Source organism: Oxyura jamaicensis, unplaced genomic scaffold (assembly GCF_011077185.1).
Source record: "Oxyura jamaicensis isolate SHBP4307 breed ruddy duck unplaced genomic scaffold, BPBGC_Ojam_1.0 oxyUn_random_OJ71775, whole genome shotgun sequence".
NCBI lineage: Eukaryota > Metazoa > Chordata > Aves > Anseriformes > Anatidae > Oxyura > Oxyura jamaicensis.
In genome coordinates, this window is record NW_023310688.1 from 46671 (window position 1) to 69902 (window position 23232).

At 44.1% G+C, this 23232-nt stretch overlaps 1 protein-coding gene across 3 annotated transcripts in view; it reads left to right on the forward strand.

Moving 5' to 3' along the window:
- Positions 1-2999: 2999 nt before the first annotated feature.
- LOC118159713 (uncharacterized protein C18orf25-like) overlaps positions 3000-23232 on the forward strand; it is a 44527-nt gene continuing 24294 nt past the window's right edge. For 2 of the 3 annotated variants that reach the window (XM_035314277.1, XM_035314275.1), the window contains exon 1: positions 3000-3122. The gene's annotated coding sequence lies outside the window, so the exon portion shown is untranslated. Of the gene's footprint in view, positions 3123-7496; positions 7595-23232 lie in introns of those variants that run through there. The other variant, XM_035314276.1, reaches the window with a different exon arrangement.

Consider the following 23232-nt stretch of genomic DNA (forward strand, 5'->3'; position numbering starts at 1 on the left):
CCAGCTACTAGGAGGAAAAATAACTGTCCTAACTGAAACCAGGACAGAGCCCTAATCCCAGACGGACAGATCCCCCTTGAAGGTAAGCCAATATATAACAGAAAGGACAGAAAATTAATTGAAAGTTAAAAGGTAGAGTATAAGCAAGAGGGATGGGCTATTACCAAAGAAGGGAAAGGGAAATTAGTCATCCCCTTTAATTTGCTATGGTCAATAGTAAGGGAAGAACACCATAAAAATCATTGGGGAAAAATACCCTATATAACTACCTGACTGGAAAAATTACGGCTAGGAATTTGTATGCCGCTGTCACTCAAGTAACCCAACAATGTGACCTCTGCCTCCAGACCAACTCCAAAAATATCCCCAAACCGAAATTGGGCCAAATCAGGAAAGGCCATGGGCCTGGACAACAATGGCAGACTGACTTTTCTGAACTTCCAAGAAAAGGGGGGTATTGATATTTGTTGGTATTAATGGGTACCTTTTCAGGTTGGCCGGAGGTGGTACCCACTAGAACCTGAGAGGTAACCAAGGTATTGTTACAAGAAATAATACCATGCTTCGAAGTTCCAGCCAGCATGTCCTCAGACAGGGGGCCACACTTCAAAAATAGTACAGCAAATTAGTTGGCATTTGGGCATAGATTGGGAACTCCACACTCCATACCACCCTCAATCAAGTGGTCAAGTGGAGAAAACGAACCATTTGATCAAACAACAAATTGTAAGGTTAGGGAAAGAAGCTAACTTGCCCTGGCCCCAAGCATTGCTGCAGATTTGGACTAAAGAAAAATTAAAAGATAAAGAAAAGATAAAGATAAAAAATAAAGAAAAATTAAGTCCTTTTGAAATGCTTTATGGGAAACCATACGGGGTCCAGAAGGGAATGTCTACTGAGGTTGGGGAAGAGATGCTGACTGCCTATATGGTAGCTTTGAGTAAGCAACTTAGAGAAATAGAAAAACGTGGCTGGAACTTAGAGTAGAGAGCTGGATGGACTGGTGCATGACATACAGCCTGGAGATTACATATATGTCAAACCTCTTGCAGAGAAAACTTTGAAACTACAGTGGAAAGGACCATACCAGGTGCTCCTTACTACCTTCACTGCAATTAAGATCATTAGGGAAGGAAGTGAGGGCGTTTTCCCGGTTGAAGTCCGAAAGGCTGTTTGGGACAATGCCAATGATTTTGAGAGGAAGTTCCAATCTTGGTGGACTCTGGTAAATTTTACCTACGATCCCATTGTTAACATGGCTACTGCCTTTGTGCTTACTATACGTAATGCCACAGTTTATGTTATCCACCCCATCATTGCACTAGGATTAAACCATGAGGAGACAGCGCTCTATCCCTCGGAGCATAGAACATGAGCACGGATGGGGAATGGGAAATGGCAGTCTGTAAATCTGGAATCATGTGTTACCTGGGAAAAACAGGGATTTATCTGTGAAAGCAACACAATTGACGCTCAGGATGTATGTATTGACACTAAGCAAGGTGTTTGCAAGGCTGTGTGTGTTTAAGAACTGCTTGTGTTTTTGTAGAAGTAGATAAGGAGAATATAACTCTCCCTAGCAAAAATCATTCTAACTTTTGTATTTGTAACTTTATTAGAACTGTCAGGTGTGATTTTTATCTTTGGCACCAGTGGTATTCCACCAGTTGATCAAGCCTAACAATACAATGTAAACAAGATGCTAGTCATCACTGGTGGGATACACTTTTCGGGTGGTCACCAACGGCAAATGGCTTTCTCAATACATTGTGTCACCAGATCACAGTCATATTGATCTTAGTTGGTATAAGTCTTGTATTGACTGTAATTATACTAATCTGGAACTGGAGAATGTTATGCTGGATAGGCACGCTGACTTCTTTGTCGCACGACCACGGAATGACATTGAGTGATCAGTACCAAGTTGGGAATCTTTGCCGCGAGTAAAATAATTTACTAATCTTCTAGAAAAGGGGGGACTGAAGCCAGGGATAGAAGAATGGGGGCTTGCTTAATCACATTAAAAGTAGACGTTGCTGAGTGTGCTTACTACTGTGCAAATTAACTGAAACAAGGAGTCTCGGGGCTGCTCACAGAAGATGTTTCCTGACAAAAATGGGGAACCTGTCTCAAAAACCAGCTGAGACCAACCTTGTGGTTTGGACAAGAGCCAAGGAGCAGCTGAGTCTGTACAAAGGCAGGGGGTCAACTAGTGGTGATGAAGAAGAGGGGCCTTCATCCCCACTAACCCCGACAACCACCACCAGAAGGCACCGCGCAAGCGCAGACAGGAGGAGTTTATGGAAATGACTTATTGGAGCTAATTTTAATACAAAGCGGGGATATGTTATGCATATGTATAAGCGTATTGGGAAACTTCATGCATATGTAACTCTTTACTGCATATAACCAAGGCAAGTTGCCGCGTTGGGGTGTGCATGCCTTTGGGAGCTATCCTACATGCGCCTAGCACCGAAATAAACCACATACCTACTTTATAACTCATTTGCTTTGAGTTGTAGAGTTATTCCATGAATCAGGCTCACACTCTTATCAAGAGACTAACCTTGGTAAGGGGCCCAAGGCTTCTTGCTTTAGTTAATTTGCACAGTGTACTATAGTTAGCAAAGACATTAAGCAGCATCCAGTACTTTGATACTGTCAGCACTCTATCTGTATTTGCTAAGATTCTCCTAACTCCCTCTCTCAACAGAACCCTTAATTCTGAAACACGTTGCTCTCCTTTCACTCCCCACATCCACCACCTGCACTGAGGCAGCGGGGGGGCGGCGGCGGGGCTCAGCGGCTTCCTGAGGGGGCCACTGCTGTGAGCCCCGTCGAGGGCCGACCCCGACCCCGCTCCCCCCACATCCAGGCCCGAGGCCTGGGGCCGCTCTCCATGGCCAGCCTCCGCCGTGGCGAGGCGCTGCGGGGCGGCGACCGCTCTGCGCGGCGCTCGCCTGCTCCGGCTGCGGAAGTGACGGCGGGCGGCGGAGCCCGCGGCCTCTGGGGACATTTTCTCCGGCGTCGGGGCCGCAGCGGAGACTTTAGCTTCTTCCGGTCGTCCATGCTCCAGCCGCTGTCCCGCGGGGGGGAGGCCAGGAGGGGCCCTCAGCGCCTAGGTGAGTGCGGGCAGAGCGGCCGGGCTCGGGCGCTGTCGCCGACGTTACCCCGTGTCCCGTCCCGGTGTCGCCCCCGAGGGGTTACGGACGCTGCTCCCCGGGGGTGATTTTGGGGGAAAAAGCACAACTTTTGGAGGCGGAGGTTTGGGGCTGCGCGCCCCGCCGTTGCTGTGCGTGGCCTCGCTTTCCTTGGTGGTGTGGGAGGGGGTGTTTTTTGGGGAAAAGTTGTGGTGTCATCGCTCACCCAGCCCGCGTTGGCTTATAAGGCGTAGTGGGTGCAGCTGTAGCTTTGAGCAAGGAGAATATAAAGTTTAACTCTGTCACTTGTTCCTCTTTAAATAAAAAGAGGGGCAGACCAAGCAGCTTGCAGCAGCCAAGCACTTTCCCCAGTTTCAGTATCACAACTTTGCATTGAGGCTATCAGGCAAACACCTATGAGGCTGCTCCGGAAAGTCTCCCCTACTTTTTTTGGGTGGCTGTGCAGCTGGCAGGGAGCTTTCAGCCTTGCTTGGCAGCTCCTCGTTGTGCTTACGTCTTGGTTTGTTCATGGTGCGCGCGTCAGCGTCTGTAGGTATCTTTGTAAAGCCCTAACTGCGATAACTGAGTTAAACGAGGTCTTGCTTGCAACTCCCTGCGTGCTTTAAACCAGCACAAAGCACCTCACTGCACCTCAAAGGCTGTAACAACTTGGATGTGGAGAAGCTGTGGCATAATTGTAAGTCCTGTTTTTTTTTAAATTATTATTATTTTTTTATTTTATTTTACTTGCTTATAATTCTGTTTTTTAAAAATGAATGAACAGTAAAGCTTTGAACCTGTAATCATCTCCTTAAAAATGTAAGTTTTCTCTTAAACATCTCCCCTCCAAGTAGATTTTATTTGGTTTTAAGTCTTTTATGGTACTTGTCAAGCATGAAGCCAAACAGCAGTCTCACAGGATAGGATACTTACAGTTTTCAAGCTAAAAACTTTTAAGTGCAAATTTATTATCTGTCTCTTTAGAACAGCAGACGAACATTTACACTTAAAATGTTTGTCTTAAAGTATATTAAGTTGCCTAAATCGATTAATAAACCTAAGGTCTGACCTTGGTGATATACTATGTACTCCAAATAAGTGGAAACTAGATATGGTGCTCCTTTGAGGTGTTCATTGTGTGGTCCTCCTGCCTCTCTTCACGCCCATAATCGCCGTTTCTGATAGAAGAGCTGAAGTCAGGCAGTGCCAGTAGTGCAACTTCTCCTGCTGCCCTGGAGGAGGGAAAGCTGCCTTTGTGGAGGGAGTAAGTTTGTAACGACCTCTAAGGATAACAGTAAGTTGGTCATGAGGTGTGTTTGCTAAACCCAAATGCCTCACGGGGAGTTCAGATTACAGGTAAACACTCAGTACAAAAGCAGTGGAATAAAGTACAGTGAGCTCATCTCCCTCACAGCGATCGGTTTTGAGCAGTTTTCTAAGTATTTCACGTGTCCAGTGATCTAGAGGAGCCTGCTGCTGGTGAAGGACACTCCAAAGCAGGTGGTTATGTGGCTACTGAAAGCTAATAAAAGGTTGCTTTCTGTGGTTCTGGCATACCAGCAAGGCTGGTATTTTGTCTGGGTGGCTAGGAGGAAGGATGGGGGGTGAGGGAAGGCAGTATGTGAGTATAGGCAGCTGGTATTTGTGCTAAAGTATGAGAATAACACTTCTGACTCATTTTTAAGTACTTGAATTTTTAATTATAATGTGTTGACTATTTCTGTTTGCTCTTCGAGCTAATTGCTAGTTGGCTAGCACATAAGCTTCACAAAGAGGAGTGATGAGAAATTCCTGAGAAATCAGGAAGAGGAAAGGACTCTTTCCTCATACGGTTTCGCACACGATGTGCGTTGTGGGACAGCCTGGCCCTCTGTGCTTGCACGAGGGCTGCCCGCTTGGTAAAACCCGAAGCGCACAAAAAACGAGTTGGGAAATGAGTGGATGCATCGAGCTGGGTATCGTGGGGGGAAGCAAAAAGAGAAGAAACCCGAAGCTGACTGCAAGGCAGTTAGGAATGGTAAATACGTGGTGGTCACAATACACGCAAGCCGAGCTGTGCTGTAACCAATAATGGAGGGGTAGGAAGGATGTCTGCATGCATCTGGCAAATGGGCAGATCGTGCAGGCAGCTGACAGTGTGGAAGAGGTGGGGTTTAATGAGGTAAGATAAGATTGGATGAACAAAGAGTAAACATAGAGAATCATGAGGGGCTTTGAACGCTAAGCGTTAGGGAGATAAGTTGGTGTAACTTGATCAGAACAACAAGAAATAATTGCCTTGTTTTTCCTCACTGCCCGTCTCCTTGCTGGGTGTTTACATTTAAAGTGCAGGCTTTTTCACCTCGCCTCCAAGGCCAGAACCAATTCTGTTCACTTTCTTCACTGTTTCTTACATATGATCCCATCATCCCCCTGCTCCACCAAGGATGCTCGTGCCATTTGTGTCCCACCTGGATATCAGCATCTCACTTAAACATCTGTTACTGAGGTGGCTTCAGTCTGCGTGAGCTGTCTGGTTACACTCTGGCCAAAATATTAACGCTAAAAACGTTGAAAACTTGGAAACTTTTCACATGAGTAAATTGTTCCAAGCAACCTGTGTCTCTTCTCTGTAACGTCTCAAAGGTGGTGGGTTGATGGTACTTTCTGACAGCATGGGGTCTATGGTCAATCGCTGCTTCTGCGTTTTTGTCTGCAGCTGACCACGTGGTTTACAAACCCGTAAACATTGACAGAAACTGGGCAGCAGACTCAATAACACGTTTACTAGATCAAAGTGAAAGATTTCGGTACTGTAGCAGCAAGCACATGATGCACTTCAGAAGAAGCACTCCTGGGAAGAAGTACCAGAATTTAAAAAGCGTTTGCTGACTTGTGCATTGTGGGTAGCAGTGGGGAATCAAAAATGAAACTGCAGCGGGAGAGCAGGATGGGCTTGAGGCTGGGAAAGAGCTCTGGGATAAAGAAGTGCTGCTGCACAATTACAATTCTGAGACTGCAGCTTAGGCTGTGTTCAGGACAGCAAGGAAACCACTTCTGGCTCGGTTTTCCAGCACACAAATCGGAGCTCAGTGGAGAAATGATGCTCGTGCCTTTGACTTCAGTGCTGTAGCTGTTGGGCAGCTGAGCTGTTACGGCACCAGGATCTGCTGCAGCGAAAATTACTGCTTTGAATCTGCAAATTGGGAGCTAGGATGTAACTGCTACAAATGGGCAGTTCTAAGGGAAAAAAGAAACAGAAAAATATCTGTCAAGTTTTTTTAAGTAAAAATTTGGATATAGAATAAATGTAAGCCTCTGCAGTTGCTTTATCCCAGGAGTCCAACTCCGAACTTTCCTGAAGTGACTGATACAGTGTCACTCACCCAGTTACTGTGAAGAGTTAGAATTGAAATTTGTGGTTGCTTGTTCGTACTTGTTTGTGTTCCCCCTTCACATGGCTGATGAGCAGGAGTAGAGCTGGTATAGTATGGTATAGTAATTTCTGCACGGATGTGACTCTGTTTCTGCAGTTGAGGCACACGCTGATTACTCGTTCAGGACTGGAAATGAGATGCAGCTCAGTAGCTGAGGTGTTGCTGTTATGCTGTTGCAGATGCATTACTGAACGCACAGGGAGGTCAAATAACATGGCTGTGGTGAATCATCGTTAGATTCAGAGTGATCCGATGTAATACGCCTTTTTATTTAAGAAAGTATTTTTAATCAATTTTAACACATATCTTGAATGTTCAGAAATGGATTTAATTAGCAAAATAGTGTACAGGCTTTGCTCATATCGCACCTTGTGATACTCATCTCCCAGAAGACGGCTAAAAGCTGTTAGGTCTCAAGCTGGGACCTTTTAAACCATAAGAAGAACAGGTGGACGCTTCAATTAAATGCAGGTAGTTAAGACTCAAGCTAGCGTTTTTGTTTCAGTATGCGTGGATCGTAGCTTTGACTTCATAGTGAGACTTCTGCAGTGTCCTGCAGGATGCTCTTCTGCTTTTATGCTTTAGAACTTCCTGAAAGTGAGCAGAGACTGACTGTGGTTGGATAATATTCTTGTCACATTTCTTCTGTAATGTCTTGTCTCACAGTGCTTGGTCATTAGTCTTCCAAGACTGTCTCCCACACTTAAGATATTTGTAAACATTGATAAGATCCCCTCTGTCTTCTCTTCTCAAGGCTGATATGAATGCCAGCTCTTGCTATAGAGAGATCTAAGTAACGTGGTACAAGCAAAATTTTAGGGAAGAAGAGTGATAAAGGCTGGGTCAGGAAGCTGTCTATTAATCCCATGTACTCTTGTTAGGATTACAATGTAAGATAAGTTTTTTTTTTTTTTTTTTTTTTTTTAGAGACTCTGCTAAGGAAGTAAGTTGGATGAAATGTCAGTAGCCTGAGGCCTCCTTGTGTTTCACAGGATGTCTTTTGGAAATGAAGTTGTCACTGTAGGAAAGAACATGCTTGTAGGTAACAGTGCCCATGAGCTGAATTACTTATAAATACAATTTGAGTTGTCAATAGCTGTGGTTCCTTCAAAGCTTTTAATACCTTTGGATCAGCATTGTGTAGAATCTATGAGGAGTTAAAATAAATATTTGTGTGATTTTTTTTATTTTTATTTTTTAAACCTACCAGGTGAAGTTTTATTTTCCATGGCTCCAGCTACTGATATTAATAAGTCATCTTAAAGGCAATTCACAGGCTTTGGATCCCAGGCTATGCTTGATCTACAGTCTTTATCAGCCCACTATAACAACAGAAACTCCAGAAATTGTTGAATACAGCAAAACTAAGCTAGGGAAATCTAGTGGGTATCATACTGTAGTTAGATAATTTTGGGGGGCTTATGAAGCTATAGACCTCACATAATTTAAAAGGGGTCTTGATAAGGCAATTGATATATCTTTTTTGGATTATAAGATGAAAGTGCTTGTTCTGCTTAACACCTGTAGTGAATTTCACTGTTCCTATGGAATTCATAAAGCTACAGTAACGTTAAGGCTGTGTTGGATGAACACGATGGGATTTAATTAATATTCTAGACTTAATGCTATTTTTTCTTCTACCTTTTTTTCTTTTGTTAGGAAAGTTGTATATGTATATATGTTATTTATATGTCTTCTATTGCTAGCTATTAGCATTATTCTTAAGAAAGCTCTTCCAGATGAGCTTTTTTTTTTTTATTATTAAGTAAAGAACAATAATGCAGAAATCATTTGGGGGTAAATAGTGTTTTTATTTAAGGGTAAGTGGAGCTTTTTTCTGTTAATACCTGCATGGTACTGATGAAAACTACCATCTAGTTTTCTTTTGCTCTCTTTATAGTTGGTAACTTGGTGTTCTCTTAGGTATGCTGATATTTAATCCCTGTAGTCAAATATATGCAAAGTCTTCTGTACATTGTGGGAAAGAAATGTCTGTTTCCTGGTCTGTCTGTTGTCCTCTCATAGCAAAGGTTCAATTTCTTCACCTGTGCCAACTGGAAGTAAATACTTTAGGAAGTATCTGATAGTAAAAACAGCATTAAAAGCGTTATTCATAATGCACATGCAGCTGGCTTCTGACCCAATCAGTCGTGTTTTAAAAATACCCAGAGTAGCTTTTGTTCAGTTGTAGAACCAACCTGTGTACCTAATACTAATTTATTCACCTGCTGGCTGTCAAAAGCTAATTAACCCTCTGCTGCACTGTCCTTTTTCCTTATGTGCTCTGTTTTCCTTCCATAGCAGCTCTTGCATTCTGCCTGCGTCCAGACATCTATGGCTGCTGCGTCCTGTGAGAATTTCCTGTTGTTGTTGTTGTTGCAGTAGTTTCTTAGGAAACCTCAAACAGGGAGCAGTGCATTAGGATTTGTAAAAATACAGACTAAAAGTTTGGCTGTCTTGTTAGCTGTGGTCTTGGTTACAGTCCAGCAGCACAGGTGAACTTTCTTAGTGAGAAGGCAGCGGGTTGTTTCTGCTGGAGCTATGTCTGTTGCTTACTGAGTCCTTAGGTCACAACAGAGCAGTGCCATGAGCACGTCCTTCAGTGGAGCACATTGGATGTGTAAAGACTACATTAGCAATTTGTTAGACACCAGAAAAATTTCCATGAATTAGTATCTCTGATTGCTGGTTTGAAAAAATACCAATACCAATTGCTGTCCTTTGCGTTAGGCTGCTCACCTTGCTCTCCTGGACTGCAATTCTCTGATCTCGTTCAGTCCACTGGCCATGTGATAAGGTGGGGAGCTTCCTCCTGGGAAGTCGAATCACAAATGGAGCAGCAGGTAGGCAGTTCTGTCTCTTCACAGTGGCACTGAGCTGTTGGAGAGGCTGAAGGGCTCGTGGAGCTGCAGTATGAGTGTCCCACAACACTCACTGCTGCTTCACATTTTCCAAGTAACAACAGCAGCAGGGTACAGAGTGTTCGTTTGTGCCTGTCTGTGCTGGATCTGCTTTGATTTTGTTGGAGACAGCAGTGAGATGACTCGTACTTCAAAGTTACGTTGTTCTTGCCTTTTGAGCTATTAGCAGGTAATGCAATGTGTGATTACTTTCAGGCTTTTACAGGTAAATGTTCTTAATAGAAAGCAAATCTGCACTCTGAAGATCAGGATTTAAGTGTTACTGTTGTTTCCAAGCAATTTAAGACGTGGCGTTTCTGTGGGAGTTGCTTTATTGACCACAGTAGAACAACAGACCAACATTTCTGGAGAAGAGGTTTGCTTATTTAAAATGGCATGAACCAACCGAGGAAGCACAGAATACATTTCTTTCATTTCTCTTGACTAATAGAAATGGATAGGTAAAATGGGAAAGTTTGTTAAACTCAAAATCTTAGAAAAAGATATTACATCTCTATGGCTATCCTCATTAGGGAGATCTTGTGCAAGCTAATTGTCCTGGTTTCAGTTAGGACAGAGTTATTTTTCCGCCTAGTAGCTGGTAGGGTGCTATGTTTTGGATTACGATGAGAAGAGTGCTGATAACATGCTGATGTTTTAATTGCTGGAGAGCAGTGCTTATACCAAGCCAAGGACTTTTCAGCTTCTCGCTCTGTCCTGCCAGCGGGCAGGCTGGGGGTGCAGCAAGAGCTGGGAGGGGACAGACCCAGGACAGCCGACCCAAACTGGCCAAAGGGGTATTCCATACCATCTGGCGTCATGCTAAACAATATATAGGGGTGGCTAGCCGGGCTGGGGGGCTGGCTGCTCGGGGATGGGCTGGGCATTGGTCAGCAGGTGGTGAGCAATTGCATTGTGCATCACTTGTTTCATACACATTAGTAGTAGTAGTATTATTATCATTATTATTATTTTCCTGTCTTAATAAACTGTCTTTATCTCAACCCACAGGCTTCATTTTCCTGTTTCTCTTCCCCATCCCAGAGAGGGAGGGGGGAGGGTGGGCGAACGGCTGTGTGGTGTTTAGCTGCCGGCCAGGTTAAAACACAACACTAATATGTGGCAGAGAGAAAAAGAAATGAAGCATGCCTCTCCTAGCATTGATTTCTACCACTATTTTTATTGAAAGAATAAGGAAAATCTGAGTGAAACTCTTAAATTTTTAGGAACAGATACTAATAAAAAAAATGCCCTCTGTAGTTTATGGAGTAGAGAATGCTGTAGACTTTAGATCATTGTGCACTTGGAAAAAAAAAAAAAAAAAGGGCTCTGAGAAAGAAATAGTATTTTAGAAGGGTAAATGTGCCTTTATCTGTATGCTAATGGATTTAGTTTTACAAGGACTGATTTTTGTGGGATTTCAGTGCAGTTGGTGAATGTTTCTGGAAGTCTCTGTCAACTTGTAAACTAACCCATAGCTGTTAGTTATTTTATTTGTATAGTTGATTTTATTTGGAAGAGGCAGAACATGTGTATTAAACATTATAATGTGAAGACCTGTATTTGCATGTAAAACCTTGTTTCTTATTAACAGTGAAAAATGTTGCTTTTAAAGGTTGCAAAGGATGCTTGACAAACCTTTGTTTTAATACATATGCTTGTAGCTTTTATTCCGCCTTGAATAATTTGTATTTTCCAGCCTGTTGAGCCTGCAGTAGGAGCAGCCTATTTTCAACCTTGGTTTGTTTATGCAAAACCAGTTGAAATAGAGCATTACTTTAATCCTTTCTTCTTTTGTTTCACACCTCAATTCTCTTACCATGTCCCTTGCAGAAAGGGTCCTATTCTTTAGGGTTGCTACCAGGCCTGATTTATGAATCATTGGATAAAGAGCCAACTCCACTCCCAGAAATCTACCTTAGGTAGAATTGTATGCTCATAAGTCAGCTTCAGGGCAGCATTTTCAAATGAACACTATATAAATTACACAGTATCCATGCAGGGGTGTCTCAGTGTTATGAAAAATCTGCTCTAGAGCATTGTGTACGCACATCCACACAGCGCTGAATCAACTGTCCTGAGTTAAATTGACTCCTGGTTGCACTTGTGTTCTTTTAAGTGCAGAGGTATATATGATACTTAGCACATGCCTTTTATTTCCCTCTAAGAATGGGTGGTATCCCTGGGGAGGAGGTGGAGAGTGCAGAAGAGCAGTTGGAAAGTCCAGAAAGCATCCTTGTTTGTCATCATGCAAGTTAGGTTTTTTATAGTGGTCTAATTCTGTGGATTAGTTTTTAATTACTTAGTTTTAATTTAGTTTAATTAGTTTTAATTAGTTTTAGTTAATTAGTTAATTAGTTTTAATTAGTTTTTAATTACTTAGGTATTTTGTTGTTGGGCTTATCCACACAATGTTAGTATGAGAATGGCACTGATGAGTTTGCTGCATTAAGAAGCCTGATGGATGTTAATGGCAAGGAAGCAGGCTAGAGTAGAAAAGGCATGGCAAATACGTGGATACACCTGCAAAGGTTTTAGGCAAACATTTGGAAGTGGCCAGTCACTGGAACTCCACATCTTCAGTCGTGTGATTCTCTGCCACAAGTGGGCACAACTTTGGTGTTTGTCCAAGTTATTATTCTATTAGTATGAAGTAGACTTGGGTATTATTATATTAGGTGGGTTGAGAAGTGGCTGACTGGCCGAGCTCAGAGGGTGGTGATCTGCGGCGCAGAGTCCAGCTGGAGACCTGTGACTAGCGGTGTTCCCCAGGGGTCCGTGCTGGGTCGGGTCTCGTTCAACATCTTCATCGATGACCTTGATGAGGGAATAGTGTCCACCCTCAGCAAGTATGCCGATGATACAAAGCTGGGAGGAGTGGCCGACACGCCAGAAGGCTGTGCTGCCATTCAGCGAGACCTGGGCCGGCTGGAGAGCTGGGCAGGAAGAAACCAAATGAAGTTTAACAAGGGCAAGTGTAGAGTCCTGCACCTGGGAAGGAACAACCGCATGTATCAGTACAGGCTGGGGGACGACCTGCTGGAGAGGAGCTCTGCGGAGAAGGACCTGGGGGTCCTGGTGGATGACAGGTTGACCATGAGCCAGCAGTGTGCCCTGGTGGCCAAGAGGGCCTATGGGATCCTGGCGTGCATTAAAAGGAGCATGGCCAGCAGGTCAAGGGAGGTGATCCTCCCCCTCTACTCGGCCCTGGGCAGGCCTCACCTGGAGTACTGTGTCCAGTTCTGGGCTCCCTGGTACAAAAAAGACAGGGATGTCCTGGAAAGAGTCCAGCAGAGGGCCACAAAGATGATATGGGGCCCGGAGCATCTTCCCTATGAGGACAGGCTGAGAGACCTGGGTCTGTTCAGCCTGGAGATAAGAAGACTGAGAGGGGATCTCATCAGTGTGTATAAATACCTGAGGTGTGGGAGACAGGAGGATGTAGCTAACCTCTTCTCAGTGGTTTGTGGGGACAGGACAAGGGGCAATGGCCACACAATAGATCACAGGAAGTTCCGCACCAACATGCAAAAGAACTTCTTAATGGTGAGGGTGACGGAGCACTGGAACAGGCTGCCCAGGAAGGTTGTGGAGTCTCCTTCTCTGGAGATATTCAAGGCCCCTCTGGATGCCTACCTGGGCAGCCTGCTCTGAAGAACCTGCTTTGGCAGGGGGATTGGACCCAATGATCTTTCGAGGTCCCTTCCAACCCTACAATTCAGTGATTCTGTGATTATGGTCAGCTCCTTAGTATCCAGGTTGTGTGCTGCTTTTCTCCTTCTCATCTCCCCTGTCCTTAGACACATAGTCTATCAAGTGCTTGATTCAGAGCTCTTGCTGCTCTTGCCAGTGTTTACATTTTTAATTTAAAAAAAAAAAAATGGCTTACACAATTTTATTAGGCTAAGTTGTATACATTTGTCTATAACTCATTTACCTTTTATTTTTATTCTACCCATGCTCAGTTGCTTTGGGTAAATGGGAGATAATCCACTGCTGATGGAAATAATTGTTTATGTAATTTTGAGCCACTGTATTCTTTAGTTCCATATAAATGTAAAAGCATTTAGATGAAAACATGGACATCTATGACACTGGAGTTGTAAGGTATATTTCCTCTGGGCAGACCACTGTAGTTATCTCTGTTTTCTAAACAAGTAACTAATCTGCAGCTCCGCAGTTTAACTTTTTAGTCAGGTAGTCACAAAACATACTTGATATTATTTTCTGCAAAACTGTAGGTGCTGTTTCTCTCTTTTTTTTTCTTTTTTTTTTTTTCAAATTATAGCTTGTGAATGAATGGCTAGTGGTGTGAGGAGGTAAGTTACTCAACTTTTTTCTTTAAATACTAAAATTGCATTAAAAAACAATGTTTTGCTAGATATATATTTTTAATGTAAACAGTTGCTGGAACTGGTCTAAGAACAGTCATAAGCAGGGAAAAAGAAATGGTCTGCTGGACTCTGAGTAAGAGGACACTGTGGAGTCTGCATCACTGGAGGTTTTCAATGTGTGACTGGGCTTTGTGCTAGGTATCCGCATCTAGGCTCCCTTTTCCAGGAAAGGTTGGACCAGGTGATCTTCTGAGGTTCCTTAATGCCTGGGCTGTTCTGTGAAATGTGTCAGTAGTGAACTAAAGGCTCTTCGCTGAGAGGGTGGTTTGGTACTGGGACAGGCTCCCCAGGGAGGTGGTCACGGCACTGAGCCTGCCAGAGTTCAAGAAGTGTTAGGACACTGCTCTCAGACATAGGGGCTGATTTTTCTGGGTGGCCCTTTGGGAACCCAGGAGTTGTACTTGATGATCCTTGTGTGGGTCCCTGTGGGTCCCATCCAACTCAGGATATTCCGTGATTCTTTTAAGAGCAAGCTGCTAGGAGGCGCTTAGTTCTTCTGGAGTAAGAATCTGTCATACCCACAGCTGCTGGGAGAGCACTGGTTTCCTTCTTTATAATTGACTTGTGGAAATCAGACTCTATAATCTTGGAATGGTTATAAAGCAGGTATGTTTATTTGGCACTGCGCGCGCACATTGGGCACAAGGGGGATAGCTCCACCTAACTTGTGCACCAACGGTTACTGGCAGCGTGCTTATGTGGGACAATAATGTATTAGTGGGACAAATGCATGTTTATTTAGTGGGATAAATACGTATTCATTTCATTTCCCGTAAGTCTCTTGTATATTCATTGGGTCTCCGAAGAATCGTTAACATATGTTCCCACCCCTATTCACATGCGTACTGGAGTCCTTGGGTGGTCCTGTGGTATACTCTGGTGGTCTTTTGTTGAAGGCCAGAAGTCTTCCTCGTTGCTTATCTTCTGGCCTTTCCTGTCTTTGACAGACTGCAGCAGTCAAGCCAGTTCTTGCTGGTTCCATTATCTATGCATACAGTCTTTTATTCCCTTATTTTTGGGTTCATTAACATACAGTTGTGCTAGCTAAGACCTAGGAATCACTATCCTTTATCTTGTTCCCTGTCTCAAGTCCCCCCTCTTCTTTATCCTAAGCAAATTCTTTTGCTTATAACACTCCTTCTTGATTCAAAGTTTTCATAAAATTCTTACCAGTTTCTACTTGGAGGCAGGTTCCTGCTTGGGGTGGTAGGCAAGCCCTGTCCCTGCCCACCTCACCTTCCCATCTACCCTTATATAACAGGTATGAAGCTCTAGAACATGACAGTCAGAACAACGATGTAGACGAAACCCCGTCCCAGTTGGAGAGGGTGCCTAAGGCAAGGCAACCTACCCCCCACATTGCTACATCATCTGTCAAGAAAGAAACGGGTTATCATCATGCGGAGCTCCTTTCTGAAAGGGACAGAGGGCCCAATATGACAACCGGACCCAACCCACAGGGAAGTCTGTTGCCTCCCTGGGGCTTGGGTGAGAGACATTGCTAGGAAAGTCACTCGCCTGGTACGGCCCACTGACTACTACCCGTCTTTCAGACTGGTAATGACGAGGTAGCAACGAGAAGTTTGAGAGCGATCAAAAGGGACTTTAGGGCGACTAGTCAAAGGTTCAGGGGCACAGGTTGTGTTTGCCTCTGTCCTTCTGATAGGGGGGATCAATGTTGACAAGCAGACTCGTCACATTAATATGTGGCTTTGGGACTGGTGCAACCGGCAGAACTTTGGGTTTTTCGATCATGGGAAGGTCTACGTGACACCGGGCCTGCTGGCACCAGATGGGATGTGCCTCTCTGAGGGTTAAAAGGGTTTTTGCTCAGGAGTTAGCAGGGCTGATAGGGCTTTAAACTAGAGTCGAAGGGGGAAAGGGATAAAACCAGGCACGCCGGTGATGAGCTAAGGGGTGGTGCGCTACACAAACGCACGCAGTATGAGGAATAAAATGGATGAGCTAGAAGTCTTGGCCCAGTCCCTCAGCTACGATGACATTGGCACAAGCAAAATCTGATGGGATGAGTCCTGTTGCTGGTGTGTCACAGTAGATGGTTACAGGCTCTTCAGGAGGGACAGGTAGGGTAGGCGCTGGGGGTGGGGGGTAACAATGTACGTGAAGCAGGGGCTGGACTGTGTGGAACTTGAAGTTGGCGATGGCAAAGTTGAGAGCCTCTGGGTAAGGATTAAGGGATGAACAAATAAAGGGGATGCTGTGGGTGTTTATTACAGACCACCTGGCCAGGAGGAGCAGCTGAGGTCACTGGGCCTGTTCCTCCTGGAAAAGAGGAGGCTGAGGGGAGACCTCATCGCAGTCTACAACTTTCTTGCAAGGTGGAATGGAGGGGCAGGTGCTCATCTATTCTCCTTAATCACCAGTGATAGGACCTGTGGGAACGGTGTCAAGCTGAGGCAGGAGAGGTTCAGGCTAGACATCAGGAAGAGGTTCTTCACCAAGAGGGTGGTCGTGCACTGGAACAGGCTCCCCAGTGAAGTAGTCACTGCACCAAGCCTGTCTGACTTTAAGAAGTGATTGGACTGTGCACTTAGTCACATGGTCTAAAATTTTGGGTAGACCTGTGTGATGCCAGGAGTTGGACTCAATGTTCCTTATGGGTCCCTTCCAACTCGGGATATTCTATGATTCTACTTGGTGCTTGATTTGGTTACACTTACAGGTTTCATAATCATCTAGTCCTTTCCTACAGCACCAAAACACACACTGTACCAATACACAGGTTAAGAATACTAGTAAAAGCAAGATCATTATTCCTATAAACAATTGCTTAAGCCAAGAAAAGTTGGGTAGCCAAGAGGTCATTTTGTTCCATAATTCTTGAAAACCCCATGAGGTGTCACCTTGAACTACCTTATGTAAGATCTTGGTCTTTTCCCAAATATTTTTGAGATCCATCTCAATTTGTCCTGCCTTATTTACATACATACAGCAGCTAATATTTATTAATGTGCATACTCCCCATTGGGAGGCTAATAAAAAGTTTAGTGCCGAAAATGTTCTTATTGATTTGTTCCAGTTGCTTGCCCAAAACTATAATATGTTGTTGCAAATATTGAGACAGGGAACAAGATAAAGGATGTTGATTCCTAGGTAGTAGATAGCACAATTGTATGTTAATGACAGAAAGATAGGGAGTAAAAGACTGTATGCATAGATAATGGAACCAGCAGGAACTGGCTTGACTGCTGAAGTCTGTCAAAGAGAGGAAAGGCCAGAAGATAAGCAGCAAGGAAGGCTTTTGGCCTTGAACAAAAGACCTCCAGAGTATGCCAGATGATGGACCACCCAAGGTCGTATATATATGCATATTTGTAGGCATACAAATAAAGACAGAACCTATGTTAATGATTCTTTGGAGACCTGATGAATATACAAGAGACTTACGGGAAATGAATACGTATTTGTTCCACTAATATAAGCACGCTGCCAGTAACCATTGGTGCGCAAGTTAGGTGGAGCTATCCCCCTTGCGTCTGGTGTGTGTGCACAGCGCTGAATACCTGCTTTATAACTATTTCCAGGTTATAGTGACTGATTTCTGCAAGTCAATACTGGTTTCCTACTTCTGTCAGAACTTCTCCTTTGTATGGCATTTGGTAAGGCCTGCCATACAATATCTCAAAGGGGCTTAGTTTTACCAATACATATTGGTTTCTTGACAGATTTTAGCAATCTGTTCTTTTATCAAATGATTCATTTTTTCCACTTGGCCATTTGCATGTGACCTATACAGAATGTGTTGTTGCCAATCAATCCTCAGCACTTTGCTGACTTCTTGGGTCAGTTCTGCAGTGAAACGTGGTCCTTTGTCAGATGACATTGACTTGCAAAAAACTGACTCTACAATCAGTAAGATCGTAAAGTAGGTATGTTTATTCAGCGCTGGGCAGCACAGGGTAGTCCCACCAAAGTCGTGCACACAATTCGCTTGCTTGCATCCCCTAAAATATTACATATGCATTAAGTTTCGCAACACATCTATGCATATTCATTTCCTAGCTCTGCCTAGCCCTGCTTCGTATGCTAATTATCTTATCAGCCCTTCTGCGCTTGCATAGTACTCTCTGGTGGTCAGTACTCTCTGGTGGTCGTCCGGGTGGTCGTCGGGATGAAGTAAGACGTCTTCCTCAGATTTGAACTTTTCAACTTGTCTCCCTGCACATGCTCTCTGAGCCCTTGGTCACAGTCTGGGCCTTAAGGTTGGTTTGGTCCGGTTCTTCGGGGTCCGAGGGGCTCCTGTTATCTCAAGGCCTTGCATGTTTGACATTCTTTATCTTATCCTTTTATAAACAGTCCTCCTTCTCTCTGAGCCCTTGGTCACAGTCCGAACCATAAGGTTGTTTTGATCTGGTCCTTGGGGTCCCAGGGGCTCATCTGGAGGCCTAAGCACAGCACAGGCACAGTACATCGCAAATGTAGCACATGTTAAGCAATGAGTGTTGCCTACATATTTATTCTTAATCAGTCGCTCTCTAATTTCTAATCCCATGTTTCAACATTACTGAGGGTACACCAAATCTCGGTGTAATTTCATTCAACAATACTTTGGACACTTCTCTGGCTTTGATAGTTCTACATGGGAATGTTCCTGGACATCTGGAAAAGGTGTCTGTTGGTACCAATAGGCATCTAAACCCCCCTTTTTCTTGGGAGTTTGAAAAAATCAATTTGCCACTGTTTCCCAGGAACATTTCCCTCCCCTATTGTTACCATTTGGGGTTTGACTCCTGTCTGTGGGTTATTTTTAAGACATATGATGCATTGTTTCAATACCTATCTGACAATGGTGTACAAATTAGGTCCTATCCATTTTCTACTTAAAAACCGATATAATATTTCAGCTCCCCAGCATGCTTTATTATGTTCTCCAATTACCATCCAATATAATATGGTATCACAATTCTTCCATCATTTATTTGTGCTAAACCTGTAGGTAACACTTTCCGTTTACATCTTCAATTAATTGAATATCGGTTTTAGAATATTTTACTTCATTTTCTAAGGCTTTTGTTAATGCCTGGTTTTCTGTTCCTTGTGCTAGTGCCAAATTTTGACTCTCAGATGCCCGTTCTGCCTCCCCTTTGGCTTCTGTGTCAGCCAATCTATTTCTTTCATTATCAGTATCCCCTGTTTTATGTCCTTTACAGTGCATAATAGCAACTTCAGTAGGCATGTATACTGCTTGGAGTAACTTCAGTATCTCTTCTGCTTGTTTATTTGAGGATGATAAGAGTCCTCTCTCCTTCCGAATTGCCCCGTGTGCATGCACCACACCAAAGGCATATTTTGAATCTGTCCAAATGTTAATTCTTTTCCCTTTTGCCAGATGAAAAGCTCTTACCAAGGCAATGATTTCAGCCTTTTGGGCTGATGTGTGTTACCGCATATCCTGTGAGGCAGACGAAGCTGCTGCCATCTATATACCAATCCTCCGCATCTTCTAGGGGTGTTTCCCAGAAGTCTGATCAGCTGGAGTATACAGTGTCCATGGTCTTGATGCAATCATGAACAGGTGATCTGGAAACTGTTACTAAGGAAAAAGGCTGGGTTCACAGTATTAGTGCCAAAAAAAAAAAAAGGTAAACTAATAGTTCATTGTTCACATTCCTTTTCTTCTTCGTTAGCTATCAACAGGTCACCTATATATTACAGCAGTGTCCCCTTTTCCTGAAGGGGTTTTCCAAGCTTCAGGATCACAGGCTAGTTGTTTCCTGAATATGGTGGGGCTGTCCTTGAACCCCTGTGGTAACACAGTCCAAAGTCCAGGGGCTTTTCTTTAAAACATCTTTGTCCTGGGTATTACCCATTTCCTTGATTTCCTATCTCCCCTCCTTCTCAGTCTTCTTCTGAAATGTTCCAGTTCTCTGGGATTAAACTCTTCTTTTCACATACAAACTTTACTATTTCAGATTCTTGATGGGCCCTGTCCCAATCATAAATCCATGGGACTTTGGGAAAACACTTGGGACACTCAGCCTTCTGTCTTCTAGACAAGCAATACCACCTTTTTTCACAAGCTCTACATTTCAGCAAGACCCAAGCAGAGTGCCAATTTTTCTCATGTCCTTTGTTAGTAAGCCCACACACAAAACAAGGAATCACTCCTACATTTCCACCAATATTGGGGTTTAAAAAGGTATGGGGGATAGGTTGTTCCCCATCTAAGGCCACTTTCTGTCTGTCGGGTATTAAATATGCTCCTCCTAAATAAATTTGCTCTCCTCCCCTTCTTACCAAGTTCCCCCCCTCATTCAAATATTCCCAGGACTCAAGCCTGAACCACTGAAGGAGTGTCACACTCAAAACATTTAAGAACAAAAATAAGATTACAAGATACACCGCTGGGCCTGTGTATTGGGCACCACCACTCAACGCTTGGATAAAACAGCATTTCCTTTCGATCTGTCACGTGCTTCATTTGTCTCCAGCCATTCCCCTCATGGAGAATATGAAACCGCAGATTGGAACACCGCACTTGCTTCGCAGCGGTGCTGCATCTCACTCACAGCACAATCGCACAAAGAGGCCCCTTGCACTTCTCATTCACACCACAAGAATATATCACTTAAAACAATAACCAGACTTGTTTGTATCATCTCTGGCCATGTTCCTCGTGGAGTAACTCACTTCACAACAATACTTTGTCTCAAACACACTTACACAAATGCTTTCAACACAAGATACCCGGACGTTTACAAATAAGACATACAATTATTAACACTCCAGTTAGTATCCCTCCAGCAGCTGCAAACATTACCCAGGTAACCTTGTCACAATTGTGAGAGGCCCGCTTACCCTTCTCCTGCTTCTTATACAGTCATTAGCAGGTCCGTCCTGGCTCCCAATACTGGGATGCAGCGGTAACCTTGGATTTGCTTGATCTACTCCCAAGATTGCTAGTGGCCGCTCTATCAGTCAGCAAATCTCCTTGACTGCTCTGTCGGTCAGCCTGTAGGGTACCTTCCTCCCATATGGGGACTCTGCTGGACATCAGACGTCTCTGTGCGGTTTACCAGCTGCCCCGGCTAAGCGTGGGTGTCCCCTACAACTTCCTGGCCCCCTTTGTTAAACATACTGTTTGTCCGTGGCTTTAGGAGGTCGTTGTCTACTCAGAAGGTGAGTGGCTGGGAGTGGAGGCTCCTCCGAGGAAAATACTTGGGGAGCACCTGGGGGCGTCCGCTCCACAGTCAATCCCACAGCCAAGCAGAGTGTCTCCTGCCTGAGTCGCCAAATTGACTTGCGAAAATCAGACTCTATAACTTGGGAAGGGTTATAAATCGGGTATGTTTATTCAGTGCTGCACACATATGCCGTGTGCAAGGGGGATAGCTCCACCAAATTTGCGCACCAACGGTTACTGGCAGCATTCTTATATTAGCAGGACAAATACGTATTCATTTCATTTCCTGTAAGTCTCTTGTATATTCATCAGGTCTCCGAAGAATCATTGATGTCCTTCTTGTAGTGAGGGGCCCAAAACTGAACACAGTACTCGAGGTGTACTGTGTTCAGTACTCGAGACCAAACAGCAGGTAGTTTTTCGTCAGATTTGTTTTTATCTGAAGGGATGCTTTGTTCTGTGCCCTCTCTATCTAGTCTTACTGCCAGCTCTGGCAGAACATTTCTTACTTTTTTTTTGTTTTCCTGCTGAAGTGAATCTACCCAAGAAAGGCTGAGCCAGCTTTGGTGCAAAGGAGGGAGGAGGATTGCCCACTCATGAGCAGGGGGTAAAAACCATCTCAATTAGCGGCAGTGAGTTGTTAGACTGGCTGGGCTGTCTCTGATGATCTGACCTTTGGAATCCTCTTGGCTTTCTTCACAAAAGTGCAGTTTTCAAAGAGCAAATTTTGTGCCTTTACAAATGAGTCTGTGACTTGAAAGTATTTCTCATGTTCAGGTAGATATTGAAAAGCTACCGCATACTGGTACTTTCTATGTGTGGTTGAAAAATAAAATAATTTGTTGAAAAAAGCTAGCCTAGAAGTTTTTATAGGATTGCTTTTTTGAATCAATATCTGTACATCTGAAAAGGAGAATGACATTTCTGAGCAATGTCTAATTAAGTATCCATCTGTGTCTGTAAGCACCACAGCTTATTTTTCAGTGCTGCGTTGTTCTCATTTAAGAAGGAAACTGTTCTTTCTCTTATGTTATCTTGAGATCGCCTTTTCTAATACCGTTGCAAGAAAAGAGAGTGACAAGAAAGGATGGGAGTTTTTCAGTACAGTCTATTTCTCTTTATGACCTATACATCTCTTGAATAGAGCTAAATCATTTTTTTTTCCTCTTTGAGATGTGACTTTCCTTGGCATAGATATTTTACCCCCCCAGTCTGTATTCTTCCCTATAGCAAATTTGTTTGAATCATATATCACATAAGCCAGTAGGGCAGACTTGAGTCCGTGGCATCTGGAGGTGCTGAGGAGGCTGCTGGATATCCTTGATATCATCTCTACAATCTGTGAAAACTCATGGTGTTTGGGGGAGGTTGCCAAGGACTGGAGCAAAGCAAATGCTACTGCCTTGGTCAGGAAGGACAAGGAGGAAGATCCAGGGAGCTCCGGGCTGGTTGGCCTCACCCTGCTGCCCAGCAGCATTACGGTGCAGTCCTCCTGGAGGCCATTCACAGGCACGTGAGGGGTGCAGATGTGGTTGGAAACAGCCATCGTGCATTTATGAAGGGCAAGTCACATCTGAGCAGCAGGTATGGTATCCCTGGACCATTGGCACCTCTGACAAAGGCATGTGTACCCTTTTGGTAGTCAGCTTGGTGGGAGATGGACTGGGTAGGCAGGTGGTGAGGTGGGTGGTGGCAATCTGCTCAGCTGCTTCAGGTTATGCTCATATTGTGGAGTCTAACTGGCACCTGGTCACAAACACAGGAATAGGGGTGCTGAGGGGTTGTGGGATCTGTCTGCAGACATGTCAGAAGTCTGACAGGACTAGGCTGTGGCCAGCCTGATCTTATGGTTCCTGCTCTGAGTGGGCAGGAGCTGGGAGCAGAGACTATCGGACCAGACCCTTTGTACAGAAACTGTCCTGTGGTTCTGTGACTATCAGAATTTGGGTTGCTATAGCTTGGTATTTTTATAGTCACTGCAGCCTGAGTGAAGAGAGGTCCGGCATGGTTTGAGTAGTCAAAGCAAGATCCTGCATAATAATAAAAGGCTTCCTTTTGGATTTAGACTCTCAGCAAGGTCACAACATGTAGATGAAACATAACTTTTTTGTCTGATAGACCAGCAAAATGGGACGTCAAGTACTGATGTCCTTATATTCCCTTTGGGGGCTGTGAGTAGATGATGTTCCTGGGTAGGACGCTTTCAAGAAAAAAATCCCTAGTTCATTTGGGCCACCC